Genomic DNA, 24,941 nt, shown 5'->3' with positions numbered 1-24,941 from the left:
CGGTACCAGGCATATACCTTATGTGTCAACAATAAGCATGATTTCAGTCAAGACAATTTCATCAACTAAGGGAATATACCCTTCTGTTCATTTTTTTTTTTTTTTTTTTACATTTATTCTTACTCACTTACTTATTTGGCCTTGCCTGGTCTTAGGGCTTCCCAGGTGGCACTAGTGGTAAAGAACCCACCTGCCAATGCAGGAGACACAAGAGACAGGGGTTTGATCCCTGGGTTGGGATGATCCCCTGTAGGAGGGCATGGGAACCCATTTCAGTATTGTTGCCTGGAGAATCCCATGGACAGAGGAGCCTGGTGGGCTGCAGTCCGTAAGATCTCAAAGAGTCAGACACAACTGAAGGGACCTAGCACATATACAGGAGAAGGCAATGGCAACCCACTCCAGTATTCTTGCCTGGGGAATCCCAGGGACAGGGGAGCCTGGTGGGCTGCCGTCTATGGGGTCCCACAGAGTCAGACACGACTGAAGCGACTTAGCAGCAGCAGCAGCAGCAGCAGCACATACACACACACCAGGTCTTAGATTCAGCACGTGGTATCTTCAATCTTCATTGCAACATGCTGGATCATTTTTAGCTGAGGCATGTGAACTCTGAGATGACGCATATGGGATCTAGAGATCCCTGACCAGAGATTGAACCCAGGCCCCTTACACTGGGAGCATGGAGTCTTAGCCACTGGACCACGAGGGAAATCCCCCTGTTCATTTTTTGAAAATTTTCTTTTATTTTGAAACAATTGTAGATGCACAAGAAGTTGCAAAAATAGTTAAATCATCTTTAATCTTCAGAGAATTTTAATGACTTACATAACTATAGTACAACAGTTACTGTGCTGTGCTTAGTTACACAGTCCGACTCTTTGGGACCCTATGAACTGTAGCCCACCAGGCTCCTCTGTTCATGGGGATTCTCCAGGAAAGAATACTGGAGTGGGTTGCCATGCCCTCCTCCAGGGGATCTTCCCAACCTAGGAATCAAACCAGAGTCTCCTGCGTTGCAGGTGGATTCTTTACCAGCTGAGCTACCAGAGAAGCCCCACAACAGTTAATAAGAGCCAGGAAATTGGCATAGGTTTAGTATACAGACCTTATTCAGATTTCACCAGTTTTTACATGCAGTGCTTTGTATCTCTTGTGTGTGTGTGTGTGTTGTGGTTCTATGCAATTTTATCCCATGTATATGCTTATGGAACCACCACCAAAATAAAGATACAGATCTGTCCATCATCCCAAAGGAACACCCCCCGCCCTTGTCTCCAGCAAACACTAAACTGCTCTCCATCTCTATAATTCTGTTATTTCAAGAATATTACATACATGGATTCATACAGTGTATAACCTTTTTTGAAGGCAACATATTATTTTCATATGTCTCAATGATTTAATATTCAAATAACCTAATGTACTCAAATTTCAATAGTAAAGATGCTTTGGAAAGGAATAAATTACAGCATGGCTCTATTAGCATTCCAATCACCTGAGGAGAAGTCAATACACTAGTAAAATCTGCATGTAGGATTAATATCTTCTGGAAAATATTAATATGTCGCTGCTATTTAGTCACTAAATCTTGTCCAACCCTTGTGACCCTATGAACTGTAGCCCACCAGGCTCTTCTGTCCATGGGATTTCCCAGGCAAGAATAATGGAGTGGGTTACCATTTCCTTCTTCAGGGGATTTTCTCAACCTAGGGATTGAACCCAAGTTTCCTGCATTGCACGCAGATTCTTTACCACTGAACCACAAAGGATGTCCCTCTGGAAAATATATGAGAACTTAAAAGCATGGCACTTCCTTGACTGCAGAATTTCCTCACCTTAGTATATAACCTTGAGAATTCAGTCTTGAGAAGCTGGTCTGTGTAACTTTTGTGAGTGACTTTTTTCACTCAGAGTAATAATGCCTCTGAGATCCACCCAAGTGATACTAGGAATCTATAGTTTGTTCCTTTGTTTTACTGCATGGATGTACCACAATATATATATATATCTAACCATTCACCCTCTGAAGGACATGGCATTAACTACAATTTGTGGATGTAGCTGCTATGAACAATGATGTGCAGGTTTTTTCGGACAAAAGGTTTTATTGCTCTGGGACAAATGCACAGAAATACATTTGCTAAATTATATTATTTGGTCTTTATTTATCACCTTGAAATATTTTCACAGAAACAGGCTTTTTGTCAATTCTGATTTTGCAAAAAAACTGCATCAAAATGTTGCTTATTGTGATTACTGAGTTTTCAGCTACTGCTACTGCTACGTCACTTTAGTCAGGTCTGACTCTGCGACCCACATGCTTTTTTAAGTCATGTACCTGAGGTTGAGTGCCTCTCCTGTCTCATCATAATTTCAGTCTTGGGTAAAACTGCATTTAATTTTATAAGAATTTGCTAAATTGCTCTCTAACATGGCTGGAAATATGGCTGTTTTTCAGAATGGCTGGCATTCCCACCAGCTGTATGATTAGATTATTCAGCATCCTTTCCAGCATCTGGGGCCATTAAAGTTTTTTTTTTTTTTTTTTTCCCTAGTCATTCCAGTGGATCAGTAGTGATATCTCATTGTCATTTCAATTTGCATCTTCCTAATGGCTAATGCTTATTTTCTATCTGTAAACTCTCTATGGTAAGACATCTCTTCATAACTTTTTCCTATTTTCTAATGGTATTGTTTGATTTTTCACTATGCAGTTTTGAGAATTCTTTATTGTTCTAGATAACAGTTGTTTGTTGAATATGAGGCCTGCAAATATTTTTTTCCCAGTTGGTAGCTCTTTATCCTTTTAACACAGACTTTCACAGAACAAAATATTTCAATTCTGATGAAGTCCACTTGACCATACTCTCAAGTCTAAGAACTCATTGTCCAGTTCTGAATCCCCAAATTCTCATTTTCTTTCTTAAAAATTATATAGTTTTATGTTTTACATTTATTTCACGGCTCACTTAATTGTTACTTATCTTTGAATTGAGATGTACTATAACATTGTGTTTAAGGTGAATACAGTGCTGATTTGATACACTTATATATTGTAAAAATATTATCATCGTGCTGCTGCTAAGTCGCATCAGTCGGGTCTGACTCTGTGGGACCCCATAGACGGCAGCCCACCAGGCTCCCATCCTTGGGATTCTCCAGGCAAGAACACTGGAGTGGGTTGCCATTTCCTTCTCCAGTGCATGAGAGTGAAAAGTGAAAGTGAAGTCACTCAGTCATGTCTGACTCTTCCCAATCCCATGGACTGTAGCTCACCAGGCTCCTCCGTCCATGGGATTCTCCAGGCAAGAAGAGTACTAGAGTGGGGTGCCATTGCCTTCTCCGACATAGCCTTAGCTAATACTTCTATTATATCAAAATACTATCATTTCTTTTTCATGTGAAAATATTTAAGATCTAGTCTGTTAGCAACTTTCTGATTAAAAAGTGGGCAAAATAACTGAGTCCATTTTTGTATGAGGTAAGAAGTTTGGGTCAAAGTTGTTTTGTTTATTTAGAACTTTATCTGAACAAGATATTGAATTATATCAATTTCACGTCTAATTTACATGAAAGTTATTACATATTTTCTATTTGACTTATGAATAAGATTAATATGTGATATCAACAATCTCCACCCTACTGGGATGAGTTACAGGGAAATGACTTGGGGTTTTGTTTTTCAAGTTTGTGTGTTTGCTTTGAGTGACAGAATTTCTAGTAAAAAGTTAAAAGTTTATCTCTGCCTTTTTACAGAAAGTGAGGTTAGATCTTAGTGTTTTTTAACAGAATTATTTAGTATGCACCTTATAAAATTTTATTCATTTATTTAAATTTTTTTCTCTTTGCTGCACTGGGTCTTCATTGCTTCCTTTCCTCTAGCTGGGGCAAGTGGAGGTTCCCCTTCATTGCACTGCTCGGGCCTCTCACTTCGGTGCCTTTTCTTGTTGTGGAGCACAGGCTCTAGCTGCTTTGGCTTCAGTAACCAGCAGACAGACTTAGTTGCTCCATAGCATGTGGGATCTTCCCAGATCATGGATCATATCTGTGTCCCGTGCACTGGCAAGTGGATTCTTATCCACTCTACCACCAGGGAAGCCCCTAGATCTTAGTGCTTTAAATTCCTAGATCCACTGCCCTTTGATCACATTAAGAGAGGTGTTTTGTTATACATTTTAGGTTGATCTCCAACCCTCCACAAAACTATTCCATAAGTTGTCAGACACCTGAGAAACAAATTGAAACGTGTATGTATCAGAAGATCTATGCCATGATCACAACATATAAGAATTAAAGTACCCTCGATTATAAAAGATACTTTTGTAACTCTCTAGCTATTATTATGAAATGAACAACAGCTATATTCATGATGTATTGGAGGCTTAAAATCCATGAATTGATAAGTCATTGGTTTCACAATAGCAAAATGGTGATCAGCTTTTGGTAATGTTCTGAAAAATAAGGTACAATCTGTTCTCAATTTGCACAACATCCTCATTCCTAAAAATCTACATAAAATAATACATAAAGTATTTCTTATGCTCATTTTTGATATGGAGTTAAATTTTCAACTCAGGCCAACACAAAGAAATCTTTCACCTACATTTAGATAAATGTAGAGATACTTGACGAAGAAGGCAATGGCACCCCACTCCAGTGCTCTTGCCTGGAAAATCCCATGGACGGAGGAGCCTGGTAGACTACAGTCCATGGGGTTGTGAAGAGTCAGATATGACTGAGCAACTTTACTTTCACTTTTCACTTTCAGGCATTGGAGAAGGAAATGGCAACCCACTCCAGTGTTCTTGCCTGGAGAATCCCAGGGACGTCAGAGCCTGGTCGGCTGCCGTCTGTGGGGTCGCACAGAGTCGGACACGACTGAAGCGACTTAACAGCAGCAGCAACAGCAGAGATATTTGAAGGAGGCAAGACTTTGCCATACCGGAGTGTTTTTTACATTGCAGAATATCTAGCATTCGCAGCCTCTAATCAAATGCAAGTAATACTCCCAGCAATTATTAACACCCAAGCACTCTCAAGCATTTCTTAAACTCGCCTTAAGAATTGAATAGCATCACAACTAAGAAAATCCAGCCTATTTCAAATGGTACAAAATCTTATTATCATAAGTACCAATTAAATGAGTAAATCTAGTCAGTGATTAGATCAGAAGGGAGCTTATAGTTTTAGTGTCTCAAGTACTTAAATGTATTTATTAAAAATGTTACAACTACACAGGCCACACAAAATACTTTTGCAAGTATTTTACAGTGGTGGTTCTAATATCAATATCACATAATTTCAACCTCTGTGTTTTGTTATTGTTGACCTGTGCTAATTGTCTTTGCTTATCAGTTGAGATTTTCATGTTTTTGTTGTATGCTGAGTCATTTTTTATTTCATGAATTTTAGATATTATGTCAAGACTCTTTGTCTTGTATAAATCCTACAGAGAATAATGGCATTTTGTTTTTAAAATTAATTAACCTGCTTAAGTTTAGGCCTTAAATTCCAACTTGGCTTCTGTAGGCTGTGGTTTCAAGGTCCATTCAGTTTTCAGTCTTAGTTCTTGCACTGACTCGATGCACATGAGTTTAAGCAAGCTCCAGGAGTTGGTGATGGACAGGGAAGCCTGGCATGCTGCAATCCACAGGGTCACAAAGTGAGAGACTCAACTGAGAGACTGAACTGAGATCTAACCCAGGTGTCTATTACCCACTAACCCAGATGTTTCTTACCCACTGGTCAATCTTTGACATAGATTATGACCCCTGTATAACACTGAAGACTACAAGTGTGCCACACAAAATATCAAAATCAATAAATCTTGTGTCTGTCCTCAAGAACACCTTAGCCAAGTAACAAAAACAGGCATAGAAACAATTACAATGTACAGTTGATAGATATGTAGAAACTAATCATGGAAAACAAGGGAACAAGAATAATGTATCTATAGTTCAACATCAGTAAACTATCTTTTTAAAATGTAGTGTACATTTTTTTAGTTTATACTTCAAATATACATTTACTTCTATAGAAAAACTTGTTATCCAGACTGTTATATAACCTGTATCAAAACAATTTCAAAAACTTTGACTGAGACCATCACAGATTAATCACCTGTAACAAACATGAGACAGAAGCATCCAAATTCCATGCACAAGAAAATAGTTCTAGTAGCAATTTGATCAGCAGGTGCTCAGTATTTGCTAGAAGAATGAATATTTTCAGGAAAAGTCCAAAACTGCTTAAACATTTCTGGCTGCATGATTTATCCTACATACCCTCCCTGTAGGCTTTATTAATCACCCCCTCATATACAGCCCAGAAAAATTTTGCCTTGCATAAATATATTATTTGCTGTCCTGGATTTTTTTTTTTTTTTGCTATATATGCAACATTTTAAAAGTATTTAAATTGCTTATACTTAAACTTAGACCACCTTCTAGACATAGTTTGCCTTCTCTATACATGGTATAGATGTCTAAGTCCCTTTGACTCTGTAATTATATTGTGTATACATTTATGGCAATCCCAGGTGGTGCTAGTGGTAAAGAACTCGCCTTCCAGGGCAGGAGACTCAAGAGATGTGGGTTTAATCCCTGGGTCGGGAAGATTCTCTGGAGAAGGAAATGGCAACTCACTCCAGTATTCTTGCCTAGAGAATCCCATGGACAGAGGAGCCTAATGGGCCATGGTCCGTGGGGTCACAAAGAGTCAGACATGACTGAAATGACTTAGCATGCATACCTACATTTATACTTTATTTATCTCTGGTTTCTTTCAATAGTAACCTACATTGTGCCCCTAAGAGCAAGAGCGATTCTAGAGAAAAAGAGAGAGAGAGGAGAAGGAAAAAATACATAGCAACCAAAGTATAAATTACAGGTAGGGTATTAGAGTTGATGTATTTGTTCATGTGGGTGAATATGAGATTCAGAGGAAAAACTAAAGGAAATACATCATAGTAAAGAATGAAAGAACATAGAAATTTACTTCTTATTTATGACAACAAAATACATTTTTGTGTCAGAGGAAAGAATTCAGTTTCCTCTATTTAATGGTATTTGATCAGTAAGCTTTTATGTTGCATACAGTTTCCTTAACATATAACTGCAATTCATATAGGTATTTACTCTCCCACCCAAATGGTATTGCAAGGTGTAAACCATTGATCTGTAGTGTTTTAAAAGCACTGGAGTTTACCAATAAAATAGCAATATAAATATTTATGTTTAATGACTTTATTGTGATGTAAATGTGAGAATAATGCATAAGGATATCCAAAAAATTCTATTTACAAGTGTCTTTGTTCTAATGAGGAGAAGGCGATGGCACCCCACTCCAGTACTCTTGCCTGCAAAATCCCATGGACGGAGAAGCCTGGTAGGCTGCAGTCAATGGGGTCACAAAGAGTCGGACACGAGTGAGCGACTTCACTTTCACTTTTCACTTTCATGCATTGGAGAGGGAAATGGCAACCCACTCCAGTGTTCTTGCCTGGAGACTCCCAGGGACTGGGGAGCCTAGTGGGCTGCCATCTATGGGGTCACACAGAGTCGGACACAACTGATGTGACTTAGCAGAAGCAGCAGTTGTTCTAATGAGTCTAAATAGAGATAATATTTCTGGTTTGTGTCTAAATGCCTAACCAGTTATTGCCCTAAAATCTTTTCTTAGGATTTTAACATGTGACAGATTTTATTTCTTTGGGCTCCAAAATCAAGTGGCCAATGACTGCAGCCACGAAATTAAAAGACACTTGCTCCTTGGAAGAAAAGCTACAACAAACCTAGATAGAGTATTAAAAATCAGAGACATCACTTTGCTGACAAAGGTCCATATAGTCAAACAATGGCTTTTCCTGTAGTCATATATGGATGGGACAATTGGAACATAAAGAAGGTTAAGCATCAAAGGATTGATGTTTTTGAAACTGCAGTGTTGAATAAGATGCTTGAGAGTCCCTTGGACAGCAAGGAGATCAAACCAGTCAATCCTAAAGGAAATCAACACTGAATATTCATTGGAAAGACTGATGCTGAAGCTGTAGCTCCAATCCTTTGGCCACCTGATGCAAAGAACTGACTCACTGGAAAAGATCCTGATGCTGGGAAAGATTGAAGGCAGGAGGAGAAGGGAGCGACAGAGGATGAGATGGTTGGGTGGCATCACTGACTCAATGGACATAAATTTGAGCAAACTCAGGGAGATAGTGAAGGACAGGGAAGCCTGATATGCTGCAGTTCATAGGGTTGCAAAGAGTCAGACAAGACTTAGTGACTGAAGAACAAGAAGAAGAACGACTTGCCTTTTTATTCCAGTATTTATTTAAATGCACTAATTCCTATCTTGTGCTAAAGGAGCTGAATATAAATATAATGATGTGGCCAATTTTTATATAGCATTATTAATGACAGGACTTCCCTGGTGGCTCAGATGGTAAAGCATCTGTCTACAATCTGGGAAACCTGGGTTCAATCCCTGGGTTGGGAAGATTCCCTGGAGAAGGAAATGGCAATCCACTCCACTACTCTTGCCTAGAAAATCCCATGGACAGAGAAGCCTGGTGCAGGCTACTGCCCATGGGGCTGCAAAGAGTCAGACATGACTGAGCGACTTCACTTCTCTTTATTTATGACAGCAAGACTCTTCCTTCTTGTTCACTATCATTACACAGTGTTGCTCTGTGGCTGGAATAAATATACTAAGCAACTTCTCATTCATAGATCTTGCTTCCCTTTATGTTAAATGTTTAAGAATTAAGTTGCAAAGTGCTCTCATATCCAAAGGGAAAACTATATAAGAAACCAAAATTAATGCGTGTGACTAAAAGTCATTAAGAGAAAATAAATTATGAATGTCATAGCATAAACACAAATATCTAACACAGAACATACTCTAATTTCTGGAATAGATAAGCTACTGTTTCAACACACAAGGGCACTTGTGAAAAAACACATATATACCTGTGGAGGATTCATTTTGATATTTGGCAAAACCAATACAATATTGTGAAGTTTAAAAATAAAATAAAATTTTAAAAAAAAAGAAAAGAAAAAACACTTGGGAAACAAGTGTATTGACTCAAAATTCTACCAAGAGATGACAAGAAAAGGTAAACAAGATCAGATATAAAAGCATTTCTGTATAATTTATATAATATGAAATGACAAAATATTATATAAATTAAACATAAATGCTTTTTTATAATATGAAATGACAATTCAAAGGGCTTCCCAGGTGGCACCAGTGGTGAAGAATCCACCTGGCAGTGCAAAAGACACACGAGATGTGGGTTTGATCCCTGGGTCAGGAAGATCACCTGGAGCAAGAAACGACAACCCATTCCAGTATTCTTGCCTAAAAAAAAATTTTATGGACAGAGGAGCCTAGTGGGCTACAGTCCACGGGGTTGCACAGAGTCAGACATAACTGAAAACACATATGCATGCATGCCAATTAAAATCTTGTATATATTCACTTAATTTCTCTCCAATTAAATTTAATTTTTCCACTTCTTCCATCATATTTATTCTCAGTGCATGACCTTACATCCTTCTTCACTGTGAAATTTGAAGCCATTCCCACACTAGTTACATACAGACCTACAGTATCTGTATTCATGTGCTCTACCTTCTCGGATATTATAATAGATGAACATTTCCTTCACTTGAGTATTCCATCTTATTCCTTCTCAGCTACTCAAGAATTTTACCATAGCAATTCTCTCTTCTACATAATCACTTTTCTCCTACATGATTATTCTAATCAGCAGAGAAACACATTGTGTTTTTCTCTCTTTTAAAAAGGGAAATCTCCTTCTGGTGCCACCAGAAGCCAGCTAAGCTCCCTATTTCTGCTCATCCAAGATCTGTCCAAACTCAGTTGATCCCATTCCTCTCTCTCCAGTTTCCTTTAAACCCACTCTATGTCAGCTATCATTCCACACTTGAATGAAGCTAATTTTGCCAAAGTCAGTTTTTTAAACCCAAGAGTCAGTTTTTAGTCCTCATCTTGCTTGACCTGTTAGCACTATTTCACTCTCATTGCCTTTCCTCACTTGCTTCTTTCTTGATGCACTCTCTTCCCTTGGTTTTCAGAACAAAACACCCTCTCGATATCCTCTTACGCCACTGTCCTCTTTTCAAGTATCCTTTTTTTATTCCTCCTTTCTACCCAACCTCTTAAAATCACAGTGTTCCGGGACTTAGTCCTTAATCCTCTACTCCATCTGCATTCACTGCATCAGTGATTCTGTATAGTCTCTTGGAACTGAAGGTGGTCTTTATATCAATAACTTTTAAATTTTTATCTCCAGCCCACGACTCTCTCGTGAACTTCAGAGTCCTGTGTTCACATTTCTACCCATTTCTCCTTGCATCCCTAGTGAATATTTGTAGGTGGATATCTAATGAAAGGGGCTTCTCAGGTGGAGCTACTGGTAAAGAACCTGTCTGCCAATTCCTGAGACATAAAAGACGTGGGTTCAATCCCTGAGTCAGGAAGATCCCCTGGAGCAGGGCACGGCAACCCACTCCAGTATTCTTGCCTGGGAAATCCCATGGACAGAGGAGCCTGGCAGGTTACAGTCCATGGGGTCATAGAGTCGGACATGGCTGAGGCGATTTAGCTCACACATCTAATGAAAATTCTACTTAGATATTTACTAAACATTTCCATTTGGACATCTCATAAATATTTGAAACTGAATTTCTGATATCCTCCAAACTGCCTGCACCTGTATCTAAGTTGACAACTCCATCTTTCTAAGTCTAAATGCTCAAGCCAAAAATTTTGCTTTATCTTAGAATCCTTTCTTTCTCTTACACCTACAGCTGATCCTTCAAAAATTCTCTTGACTGTATTTTCAAAATACATCAACAATTTTCTCACCACTTACATTTCCACGTCTAACACCCTAATATGAAGCATCATCTTCTCTGGTTAGGATTATTACAGTAGACTTCTAGCCAGGTCCTTGCTTCAAGCCTTGCCCTATACAAGTACTCTCAATAAAGCAATGAGAGTGATTGTTTCAAAATGTGAGTTGAATTATTACATCAAACCTACTTCAAAGTCTCCATTGGTCTCCCCATTTCTTTCAAAGTCAAAACTGAAATCCTTAGAGTAACTACATATTTCTACCCGACTTCTCTCCCACCCCATCCACCCCTCTACATGTGTCTTCTCACTCTTGGCCTCACTTCCTCCACTCTAACAACACTTGCCTTATTGCAGTTCCTGGAACATTCCAAGCATAGTCTTATTTTAGAGCCACTGCCCTAACTCTTCCCTACCTGTCACTTGTGATTCTCTTTTCCTAGGTATCCACTAGCAATGAAGTACTCAATGAAGCAGAAGTAGATGTGTTTCAGGAATTCACTTCCTTTCTCCATGATCCAATGAAGTTGGCAATTTGATCTTTGGTTTCTCGGCCTTTTCTAATCCCAGCTTGTAAATCTGGAAGTTCATGATTCATGTAGTACTGAAGCTTAGTTTGAAAGATTTTGAGCATAACCTTATCTGCATGTGAAATAAGCACAATTGGATAGTAGTTTAAACACTCTTTGGTATTGCCTTACTTTGGGGATGGAATAAAACCTATTCTAGTCTTGTGTCCACTGCTGAGTTTTCCAATTTTGCTGAAATATTGAGTGCAGCACTTTAATAGCATCATCTTTGAGGCTTTGAAATAGCTCAACTGGGATTCCATCACTTCCACTAGCTTTAACCATAGTAATGCTTCTAAGGCTCACTTGACTTCACACTCCAGGATGTCCAGCTGTACATGAGTGACCACACCATCCTGGTTATTAGGGTCATTAAGACATTTTTTGGTATAGTTCTTCTGTGTTTTCTTGTCACCTCTTCTTAATCTCTTCTGTCTCAGCTAGGTTTTTAATGCTTCTGTCCTTCATTGTGCCCATCTTTGTATGAAATGTTCCCTTGATATCTCCAGTTTTCTTGAAGAGAACTCTAGGTTTTCCCATTCTGTTGTTTTCCTCTATTTCATTTCATTGTTCATTAAAGAAGGCCTTGTTATCTCTCCCTGATATTCTCTGGAACTCTGCATTAAGTTGAGTATTGTTATTGTTCAGTCCCAAAGTCGTGTCCAACTCTTTGTCACCCTATGGACTGCAGTACACCAGGCTTCCGTCTCCTTCACCATATCCCAGAGTTTGCTCAAAGTTATGTCCATTGAGTCAGTGATGCCATCCAACCATCTCAACAACTGTTGTCCCCTTCTCTTCCTGACTTCAATCTTTCCGAGCATCAGGGTCTTTTCCAATGAGTCAATACTTCACATCAGGTGGCCAAAGGATTGGAGCTTCAGCATCAGCATCAGTCCTTCCAATTAATAGTCAAGGTAGATTTCCTTTGGGATTAACTGGTTAGATCACCTTGAAGTCCAAGGGACTCTCAAGATCTTCTCGAACGCTACAGATCAAAAGCATCAGTTCTTCAGCCCTCAGTGTTCTTTACGGTCCAATGCCCTCATCCGTACATGACTACTGGAAAAACCATAGCTTTGACTATATGGAGCTTTGTTGGCAAAAGGATGTCTCTGCTACTTAATATGCTGTCCAGGTTTGTCATAGCTTTTCTTCCAAGTGGAAAGCGTCTTTTAATTTCATACAGCAATTACTGTTCACAGTGAATTTGGAGTCCAAGAAAATAAAGTCTGTCATTGTTTTCATGTTTCCCCATCTATTTGCCATGAAGTGAAGAGACTGAATGCCATGATCTTAGTTTTTTGAATATTGAATTTTAAGCTAGCTTTTTCACTTTCCTCTTTCACCTGAATCAAGAGGCACTTTACTTCCTCTTCACTTTCTGTCATGAAGGTGGTATTATCTGCATATCTGAGGTTGTTGATATTTCTCCTAGCAATATTGATTCCAGCTTGTGACTCATCCAGCCCAGCATTTCACAGGATCTACTCTGCATAGAAGTTAAATAAATAGGGTGTCTTGAAGCATTTCTTTTCCAATTTTGAACCAGTCCTTTTTTCCATGTCTGATTCTAACTTTTGCTTCTTGATGTGCAGGTTTCTCAGGAGGCAGGTAAGGTGGCCTGGCATTCCCAGATCTTGAAGAATTTTCCAGTTTGTTTGATCCACACACTCAAAGACTTTAGCATAGCCAATGAGCAGAAGTAGATGGTTTTCTGAAATTCGCTTGCTTTTTCTTTAATCCAACAAATGTTGGCAATTTGATCTCTGGTTCTTCCACCTTTTTTAATCCAGCTTGAACATCTGGAATTTCTCAGTTTATGTACTGCTGAAGCCTAGCTTGATGGATTTTGAGCATTACCTTGCTAGCATGTGAAATGAGTACAATTGTATGGTAGTCTGAACATTTTTTGACATTGTCCTTCTTTGGGCTTGGAATGAGAACTGAACTTTTCCAGTCCTATGGCCACTGTTGAATTTTCCAAATTTGTTGTGACCTTCTTTGGGCTTGGAATGAGAAATGAACTTTTCCAGTCCTATGGCCGCTGTTGAGTTTTCCAAATTTGTTGAAATATTGAGTGCAGCACTTTAACAGCATCATATTTGAGGATTTGAAATAGCTCAGCTGGAATTCCACCACCTCCACTAGCTTTGTCCGTAGTAAATCTTCCTAAGTCCCACTTAACTTCACACTCCAGGATGTCTGGCTCTAGGTGAGTGACCACATCTTCATGGTTATTCAGGTCATTATGACCTTTCTCGAATAGTTCTTCTGTGTATTCTTGCCACCTCTTCTTAATCTCTTCTGTGTCTGCTGGGTCTACCTTTTCTGTCCTTTATTGTTACCATCTTGGCATGAATGTTCCCTTGGTATCTCTACTTTTCTTATTGAGTACATCTTTTCCTTTCTCCCTTGACTTTCACTTCTCTTTCTTCTTAAGTTATTTGTAAAGCTTCCTCAGACAACCACTTTGCTTTCTTGCATTTTTCTTTGGGATGGTTTTTATCACACCTCCTGTACAATGTTTTGAAACTGTCCATAGTTCCTCAGGCACTCTAACTAACTGGCACTCAGATCTAATCCCTTAAATCTATTCATTACCTCCACTGTATAATCATAAGAGGTTTGATTTAGGTCACACCTGAATGGCCTCATGATTTTCCTTACTTTCTTCAATTTAAACCTGAATTTTGCAATAAGGAACTGTTGATCTGAGCCACAGTCAGCTCTGGGTCTTGTTTTTGATGACTGTAAAGAGCTTCTCTATTTTCAGCTATAAAGAATACAATCAATCTGACTTCAGTACTGATCATCTGATGATATCCATGTGTAGAGTCATCCTTTGGGTTGTTGGAAAAGGGTGTTTGCTATGACCAGCATGTTCTCTTGACAAAGCTCTGTTAGCCTTTGCCCTTCATTTTGTACTGCAAGGCCAAACTTGCCTTTTGGTAAGCTTTGATGGATATCTCTTGACTTCGTATTTTTGCATTCCAATCCCCTACGATGAAAAGGATACCTTTTTTTGGTATTAATTCTAGAAGGTCTTGTAAGTCTTCATAGAACCAGTCAACTTCAGCTTCTTCAGCATCAGGCTTTGGGGCATAGATTTGCATTACTATGATGTTGAATGGTTTACCTTGGAAACAAATCCATGAATATGGTATGAATATAATAACCCCGTGAATATGTTATGTTATATGGCAAGAGTACTTTGCAGGTATAATGCAGCTGGTCTCGAGGAGCAGAGAGCAACCACAGGTGGAAAGCCAGCAGGGAAACAGGACTTCAGTCCTACAATCACAAATAACTGAATTCTGCTAAAACAACCTGAATCAACCTGGAAGCAAATTTTTCATCAGAGTCTTCAAAAGGAGTGTAACCTTGTCTGCATTTGACGAGCCAAGGAGGTAGAGATGAGATTTTGAAGCTAAAATGATGCTATAATGAAATCAAACCTTTGAATACCATGGAACAGGCTAAATGTATTTTGCTTTGGGGAGGGACATGAATCTTTGGGGACCAGAAGGCAGGCTGTGGCAGGCGGAATTCTAGAAACAACCCTCCCAAGATTTCAGTCCCTGTGGATTCTCAAATATTAAACTAGGTACCGCTTTGAATGGATTTTGGAAATATAATTAAAGAGCCACATCAGCTAAATTAAAATATGCAGATTACTTAGGTGAACCTGATCTAATCGGATAAAAGTCACTAAAAGCAGTGTTCTTCTATTGGTGGCAGAATGGAAGAAGATATCAGAGAGGTTTGAAATATGGGAAGAATTTGGCCTTCAGTGACGAGTTTGAAGATAGAGGGAGTCATAAAAGAATTGAATGTGGACAGTCTCTCAAAATGGAAAGAAAGACCCTCAGCCAATATGCAGTGAGGAACAGTGCCGGGCCTCAGCCTACAGTTACCAGGAATGCCGTTCTACCGTCAACCCAAATCCAGAGAACAGTATATCAACCAAAACCTCCCTATGTCCATCCCAATATAGGTCAGCTCAATCAGAAGTAATCCTGATGTGTAGCAGTGTAGGGGGTGAAATTTCAAGACTCTTGACAGAAAGAGAATAATTAATAGACAGTCTGTTGTGTAAAGCCAATTTCCATAGGGACTTCCCTAGAAGTCCAGTGGTTAAAACCTCACCTTCCAGTGCAGGGATGTGGTTCAGTCACTGATGAGGGAGCTAAGATTCCATGTGCCTTGTGATTAAAAATAAAAAAAAATAAAAACAATATTGTAACAAATAAAGAGTCTAAAAACAGTCCATGTCAAAATAAAATCTTAAAAAATTTCTGATAGGGAGTTAAAATTTAGGTAGACTAACTATTACTAACCAGGCTGAAAAGAGCTGATTAAGCCAAGAAACATTGAGATCTTAATGTGCAAAAATTCCCTTTCACTTAGTGGAGAGTACATTCAACATTGGAAATAAAGAATCTACTTTCTTTGCCCAACAGAGTAGAGAGTAATTAAATTTTTACTTTGATAGATTAGTATAGGCAATATCAATTCATGTGTGTTGTTTATAAAAGTGAAAACAAAATTACATGTTAAAATGATTCCTGTATCTAAAAAATAAGAGATACATGTATGCTTCCATGCTAAGTCGCTTCAGTCATGTCCAACTTTTTGCAGTGCTATAGACTGTAGACTGCCAGGGTCCTCTGTCCTTGGGATTCTCCAGGTAAGAATACTGGAGTGGGTTGCCATGCCTTCCTCCAGGGGATCTTCCTGACCCAGAGGTCAAAACTGAGTCTCCTGCATCGCAGGCAGATTCTTTACCACTGTACCACCTGGGAAGCCCAAGAGATGCATAGTAATCTGTAAATAAAATGATTTCAAGTATTTTATCATGTATATTGTTTAATATGTGACTAGAAGCAAATTTCAATAAATTATACTTTAATGAAAAGTTGAGATCCTTGAAAACTGCTCTTACCTTTATTTCCCCATTTCTAAATTGAGCAAAATATTGCATGCCTATGGTGTTATATATAATGTGATAATGGGATAGGTTGTGGTTTATGAAGAGATTGTAAAACCCATGAAAAGTTGCCCACAGCCAAAAGGAAATTAGGCCAAGCATAAAAAGTATATAGCTGGTGGGAAATAAGAATTTTAATAAAATTGAAAATATAACCCATCTCCCTTTCTTATACTTCTTCAGGCTACCAAGGTTCTTTCTCAGCCTTGTTTCATTGCTATAACATTGATAAGTTTAAAGAAAGCAGATAAAAGTTTTGAAAGCTGGCAAAATAGTTTTGGATGTGAAACCATCTGACAGCTGATATAGAAGAGTTAGTTCATTGATAGCATTAAACGCAGTTGTCATGTGGATGATCTAATAAAAAAATGTAATGAAAAATGGGTAATATTTTACATGTGTTAGGAGAAATTAATAATTAAATTATAGATACAGAAAATAATTTTGAGACATCTAATCCAGCTTCTCAACTCAGTCAAGAAAACAGCATTAAATAGTACAGTAGACATGAAAAGTCTGAAATTTGAGCCTGTCTCTCCTTATCCCATCTATTATACTTTATTCTGCCAGATAGAAATAATGTGTAAATAAAAGAAAAAAAATAATTTGTCCTAAAAGGAAAAAAAATTAATCTAATAGCAATATTTGGCTTTTTAGATTATTGGTATTACCAGAATTACCATCAAAATCAGGTAAAAAAAATGCCAGCACTTCCAGATGAGTTACCTTTGTTCCTATGTTTAATAAAACAATGCAGAAATTAATATAATTAGTAAAGGGAAACTCCAGCTATATCTGAATCTATCCAAATTTATGACAAATAGCTTAGCCTCTCTCTAGTCTCAATTCATAATGAAATTTCTTTCTGCAGAGTTCAGTCCTCTTTGGTGATTTCACGATCCTGTAGTAGTACTGACAGCTGGAAGCTTTCAAGACATCTACAAGACAGGAGAGGTGAGTGAGGTCCTCAAAGCCAACTGTGTTCCTAGAACAGAAGCTCTATTTTCACGACACCTATGTACTTACCACGACAGAGGATGGGATGGTTGGATGGCATCACTGACTCAATAGACATGAGTTTGAGCAAGCTCCGGGAGTTGGTGATGGACAGGGAAGCCTGGCTTGCTGCAATCCATGGGGTCACAAATAGTCAGACAAGACTGAGTGACTGAACTGATGTGCATACACATGCAAATACTGACACATTCCTCAAGAGCTCTGAAATGCATTCATTTTTGAAACTTAACTTCAGATGGGTTTACGACAAGAAGAATCCTAATCTGTGGATTAATTTCTGTGCCTACAACTGCTTTTCCCTTCCTAAGATTTCCCTATGCCTTGGTGGAAGACAATGAGGTCACAGATCAACAATATCCTATTGATGGCTGGCTTCATTCAATCACTTCTAAGAATTAGGCTTTGCTCACATGTAGGATAGCTGAATCCTTGGATAGGCTGGAAATACAAACTGAATAAATAACATGATGTCTTCTTTCATGCACAGGGTAATCTGCACAGGTACAAAGGATAGAACTGATGGAAATATATCTCATTGTATTCATCACTGAGCTAATTTCTAAAGACTGCAAAACAAAAGGAATAATATACTCTATTGGAAAAATTACAAAGATAGTGAGCGCTAATTCTAAGGTCTTCCACGGGGGCTAAAGGGAAAATTGAAATATCTAAGTAAAAAAAAAAAAAAAACCCTTTCTTATGAACATTTTTGCTTTGTGCTGTGGGGTAAACTCAATTATTCAAATAGGGCTAAAAATATATGAAAGCATCATATGCTATTTCGTGACTATATGTGCCCAGTCACTTCAGTCATGTCCAATTCTTTTGCAACCCCATGGACTTTAGCTTGCCAGGCTCCTCTGCCCATGGAATCTTCCAGGCAAGAATACTGGAGTTGGTTGCCATTTCCTACTCCAGGGAACCTTCTCAACCCAGGGATCAAATTGGCGTCTTTTGGGTCTTGTGCATTAGCAGACAGATTCTTCACCACTATTTTGTGACTGGGGGTTCATAAAAAGCATTAGTTTTCAACGAAACAGGAATGTTCTTTGGCCTGTCCTCTTTAATCCACTCTGTTCAATGTGGGGCTAAGTGTCTCACATCTGTATGAACCAGCCTGCACCAACAAGTATGCTTAAAAATGTTGAAGGCAGCCTTCCCAGAATGGTGATGTTGTCCATGTATACCTAAATTTTCACATCTCAGAAAAGAGATCAAGAATCCTAGAGAAAAATGAAACTTTCTTCAAAGTCGTTGAAGCTTTTAAATTGCATGTATGAAGTTAAGAGTCCTGTGGAAATTTCTATTCTGATGCTGGGACTTTAATTCCACAAGGAAAGCATGTGAGAAGAGAAGATGGGTAAGTAGAGGATAGAACGGACTACCTGGAACCACAATATGGCCTGGAGCCCATGAGGACTTGACACCTGAGTCAGTTTATTGATGTCTAATCTTGAGAGTATGGGAGTCGTGCAGAATATTTTTTATAGCTTTAGGGAAGTATAAGTGACATAAAATTAACTGCATATGAATATATATCAGACCAGATCAGTCGGTCAGTCGTGTCCTACTCTTTGCGACCCATGAATCGCAGCACCCCAGGCCTCCCTGTCCGTCACCAACTCCCGGAGTTCACTCAGACTCACGTTCATTGAGTCAGTGATGCCATCCAGCCATCTCACCCTCTGTTGTCCCCTTCTCCTCTTGCCCCCAATCCCTCCCAGCATCAGAGTCTTTTCCAATGAGTCAACTCTTAGCATGAGGTGGCCAAAGTACTGGAGTTTCAGCTTTAGCATCATTCCTTCCAAAGAAATCCCAGGGCTGATCTCCTTCAGAATGGACTGGTTGGATCTCCTTGCAGTCCAAGGGACTCTCGAGAGTCTTCTCCAACACTATGGTTCAAAAGCATCAATTCTTCAGCCTTCTTCACAGTCCAACTCTCATATCCATACATGACCACAGCAAAAACAATAGCCTTGACTATACAGACCTTTGTTGGCAAAGTAATGTCTCTGCTTTTGAATATGCTATCTAGGTTGGTCATAATTTTCCTCAGGAGTAAGCGTCTTTTAATTTCATGGCTGCAGTCACCATCTGCAGTGATTTTGGAGCCCAGAAAAATAAAGTCTGACACTGTTTCCACTGTTTCCCCATCTATTTCCCATGAAGTGATGGGACCGGATGCCATGATCTTAGTTTTCTGAATGTTGAGCTTTAAGCCAACTTTTTCACTATCCACTTTCACTTTCATCAAGAGGCTTTTGAGTTCCTCTTCACTTTCTGCCATAAGGGCGGTGTCATCTGCATATCTGAGGTTATTGATATTTCTCCCGGCAAATCTTGATTCCAGCTTGTGTTTCTTCCAGTCCAGCATTTCTCATTATGTACTCTGCATATAATTTAAATAAGCAGGGTGACAATATACAGCCTTGACGAACTCCTTTTCCTATTTGGAACCAGTCTGTTGTTCCATGTCCAGTTCTAACTGTTGCTTCCTGACCTGCATACAAATTTCCCAAGAGGCAGATCAGGTGGTCTGGTATTCCCATCTCTTTCAGAATTTTCCACAGTTTATTGTGATCCACACAGTCAAAGGCTTTGGCATAGTCAATAAAGCAGAAATAGATGTTTTTCTGGAACTCTCTTGCTTTTTCCACGATCCAGCGGATGTTGGCAATTTGATCTCTGGTTCCTCTGCCTTTTCTAAAACCAGCTTGAACATCAGGAAGTTCATGGTTCACGTATTGCTGAAGCCTGGCTTGGAGAATTTTGAGCATTACTTTACTAGCCTGTGAGATGAGTGCAATTGTGTGGTAGTTTGAGCACTTCTTGGCATTGCCTTTCTTTGGGATTGGAATGAAAACTGACTTGTTCCAGTCTTGTGGCCACTGCTGAGTTTTCCAAATTTGCTGGCATATTTAGTGCAGCACTTTCACAGCATCATCTTTCAGGATTTGGAATAGCTCAACTGGAATTCTGTCACCTCCACTAGCTTTGTTCGTAGTGAGGCTTTCTAAGGCCCTCTTGACTTCACATTCCAGGATGTCTGGCTTAGGTGAGTGATCACACCATCGTGATTATCTGGGTCGTGAAGATCTTTTTTGTACAGTTCTTCTGTGTATTCTTGCCATCTGTTCTTAATATCTTCTGCTTCTGTTAGGTCCATACCATTTCTGTTCTTTATTGAGCCCATCTTTGCATGAAATGTTCCTTTGGTATCTCTGATTTTCTTGAAGAGATCTCTAGCCTTTCCCATTCTGTTGTTTTCCTCTATCTCTTTGCATTGATCGCTGAATATATATATAAACAGTCAATTATAATCAGATAAGGCAATGGCAACCCACTCCAGTACTCTTGCCTGGAAAATGCCACAGACGGAGGAGCCTGGTAGGCTTCAGTCCATGGGGTCATGAAGAGTCGGACATGACTGAGCAGCTTCACTTTCACTTTTCACTTTCAACATTGGAGAAGGAAATGACAACCCACTTCAGTGTTCTTGCCTGGAGAATCCCAGGGACAGGGGAGCCTGGTGGGCTGCCATCTGTGGGGTTGCACAGACTCAGACATGACTGAAGCGACTTAGCAACAGCAGCAGCAGTCAATTATAATAGCAGTTAATTGCATATAAACATATAAAGTGTATTGTTGTATCAGTTTCCACACATACATACACAGTGAAACATCATGGCAATCAAGATAATTACAATATCCACCACCCCTTAGCATTCACATGCCCACCTTTTAACTGTTCCTCATGCCTCTCTCTACCCTTAACTCCCATCCCAAGGCAACTTCTAATCTGTTTTATGTCTCTTTATAGATTACTTTAAATTTTCTAGAGTTTTATGTAAACAAAATCATGGAGTGTGTATTTTCTTTTGTCCGGCCTTTTCCCAGCCTAATTATCCTCAATTCATTCATGACCTTGTATATAATCAAAGTTCATTCTTTTTTATGGTTGAACAGTATACTATGCAAGAGTATTACAATTTACTTAATAACTTATTTATTGACGGACTTTTGGGTCATTTTCAGTTTTCAGCTAAAACAAAAAAAAATTATGAACATTTATACACATATCTTTGTGCGAAAATACACTTTCATCCCTCAGTGGTAAATATCTAGAAGTGAAATAGCCAAGTCCTGTCATAGTTATGTGTATAAGTGATTTTTCCAAAAATCACTATGCCTTTTTACATTCCAATAGCAGAAAGTGAAGAACAAAAGAGCCTCTTGAAGAAAGTGAAAGAGGAGAGTGAAAAAGTTGGCTTAAAGCTCAACATTCAGAAAACGAAGATCATGGCATTTGGTCTCATCACTTCATGGGAAATAGATGGGGAAACAGTGGCAGACTTTATTTTTTTGGGCTCCACCATCACTGCAGATGGTGACTGCAGCCATGAAATTAAAAGACACTTACTCCTTGGAAGGAAAGTTATGACTAACCTAGATAGTATACATAAAAGCAGAGACATTACTTAACCAACAAAGGTCCATCTAGTCAAGGCTATGGTGTTCCCAGTAGTCATGTATGGATGTGAGAGTTGGACTATAAAGAAAGCTGAGCACCCAAGAATTAATGCTTTTGAACTGTGGTGTTGGAGAGACTCTTGAGAGTCCCTTGGACTGCAAGGAGATCCAACCAGTCCATCCTAAAGGAGATCAGTCCTGGGTGTTCATTGGAAGGACTGATGTTGAAAGTGAACTCCAATACTTTGGCCACCTTATGTGAAGAGTTGATTCATTGGAAAAGACCCTGATGCTGGGAAGGAATTGGGTCAGGAGGAGAAGGGGATGACAGAGGATGAGATGGCTGGATGGCATCACCAACTCGATGGACATGGGTTTGGGTGGACTCCGGGAGTTGGTGATGGATAGGGAGGCCTGGCGTGCTGCGATTCATGGGGTCCCAAAGTGTCGGACATGACTGAGCAACTGAACTGAACTGGGGCAATATACTTCTGAGTACTCTTCCCAAAGTTCTTTAATTACAAAACTGCAATCCTGCTAATGATGGAAGCAAGAACTTTTCTCACCCCTTGTGACCTCTGTAAATATTTCCCTTTAGTCTTCTACTTGATCCTTTCCCAGCCTCAGTTACTTGTCTCACATGCATTTATCAGTCCTTAGCTAAAGATTTGAAAGAAAACCTTCTCAAATATTCAGATCCACATACTTCCTCTCTCTCTCAGTTGGGTTTGCTTTGCAAATTTTAATTACTTTAATTTGCCCCCATTTCTTCATTTAGCCAGTCCAATAGGATCCAGTTAACTGAGCCAATGAGAGAGCATACCTCATCCACCACCCCCAACTCCTGCCTTAGAGATCACAGTCTTGCCCTGTTTGATGTCTAAAGTCTGAAACTTTTAATGTTCATCACAGCACTGTTTATAATAGCCAGGACATGGAAGCAATCTAGATGTCCATCAGCAGATGAATGGATAAGAAAGCTGTGGTACATATACACAATGGAGTATTACTCAGCCATTAAAAAGAATACATTTGAATCAGTTCTAATGAGGTGGATGAAACTGGAGCCTATTATACAGAGTGAAGTAAGCCAGAAATAAAAACACCAATACAGTATACTAACACATATATATGGAATTTAGAAAGATGGTAACGACAACTCTGTATGTGAGACAGCAAAAGAGACACAGATGTATTAAACAGTCTTCTGGGCTCTGTGGGAGAGGAAGGGGGGGATGATTTGGGAGAATGGCATTAAAACACATATAATATTATATAAGAAATGAATCGCCAGTCCAGGTTTGATGCAGGATACAGAAGCTTGGGGCTGATGCATTGGGATGACCCAGAGGAATGGTACGGGGAGGGAGGTGGGAGGGGGGTTCAGGATGTGGAACATATGTACCCCCGTGGCGGATGCATGTTGATGTATGGCAAAACCAATACAATATTGTAAAGTAAAAAAAAAAATATATATATATATATATAAAGTCTGAAAATTATTGTTTTGTATATTTTGTCTGATTTTTAATCTTTTCAGGTAAAAGGTAAGCCTGTTCCTGTTACTTAATCTTCCAAAGATTATTTTAACACCTTCATTTTCGTATCATTGCAAAGGGCCATTATGTTTAAAAATAGAATATCTAAATTCACATTCTAATTGGATTTTGACCGGCAGTGTCCCGTCCATTGCTTTTTTTTTTTTTTGACAAACTGTATCAACTTTGGCAAGTAACTTGATAAATCACTATAAAACTTTCTACTTTTATAAAGCAGAGAGGGTTATTTATGCTCTACTTATTTACCAGATATTGGGTAGAGGGTGGGAGACAAATACTATTTAGTGGACAAACAGCAGATTATGAGAAATTGGCTTGTAATCTCACAGCTGAGTTTTCCTTTCCAAATCTAGTGCTGTTTCCATAATTGTCTACTTTACTGAGTATACCATTTAGATATGGATTCTTGTTAATAAAATATTCTAAATGCTATTGTAATTTTTCATATATTCTGTTGTCTTTTCAATAACTTTTGGAAAATGTGAGCCAATTTTTACCAATGCAATGATAAGGAGAACTTACCTTTAAAAAAAGAACACATCCTGGATTTAGGATTAGAAATGACATTACATAGGATGTTCTGGGGAAATATGTGGATTGCATTTTTTTAAAATACTTTCTATGCCCTCTCACCTCTAACAATATTTTGCCAGCATGTCTTTCTCAGTATCCTCCTATCTACTCCTGCTCTCCCTGTGAAAATTAATTTAAGGAAAAGTTATGAAAAACTTATATTATGGAAGATAAGTCATTCCAGGAGATAATATGGAGGTTTTGTTTGTTTAGTTTTGGTTTCCTTTCATTTGTTTGTCTGTTTTCATTTGGAGTTAAAAAAGATAACATGGCCTGTTTTTTAGGTTAGTTCAGAGAAGTCATGTTTGAAGCAAATGAACTGAAATACTGCATCTAATCTTGATTCTTCTATTATTCTGAGTGAAGATTTGATGATGGGAATTTAACAGCTATCAAGGGATTATTCTGGTTAGAAATTATACAAAATTTCACTGAAATTTGAAATTCTGAGGCGTGCAAAACCCAGGACTGGGAGTGAGGAAGGAACTTGAGACCTGTTTCCCACTCAAAGCCCCAAAGTTCCCTTTATAGCCTGGGACAGAATTTTCTCTGGATGTAGTTTTCTCACTTGCAAAAACAAAAATAGCTAAAAATCCAGGTATTATCCACAGCATTAAGCACAGAGAGTCCATGCTGAGTTAGCTCAATATATGTTTATGAATTGAAGCATGTTATTCAGTGTAACAAAACTCTCCAGAGGAGTAAGCAACCTCATTCTACTTATAAACTTTCACCAATTTTCAAAAATCAAGTGTCTTGAACAAAATGAATGTAAACAGTTTTCATTTGTTTCTCTTTACTTTGAGTTTTTGGAAAGGCTGACTCAAGGAGTAAAACGAGTAAAAAGAATGTATTAAAGTTAGTTAATTAAAGTCT

The sequence above is a fragment of the Bos indicus genome, chromosome 4, assembly GCF_029378745.1.
Source record: "Bos indicus isolate NIAB-ARS_2022 breed Sahiwal x Tharparkar chromosome 4, NIAB-ARS_B.indTharparkar_mat_pri_1.0, whole genome shotgun sequence".
Classification (NCBI taxonomy): domain Eukaryota; kingdom Metazoa; phylum Chordata; class Mammalia; order Artiodactyla; family Bovidae; genus Bos; species Bos indicus.
This window is presented reverse-complemented; position numbering follows the sequence as displayed.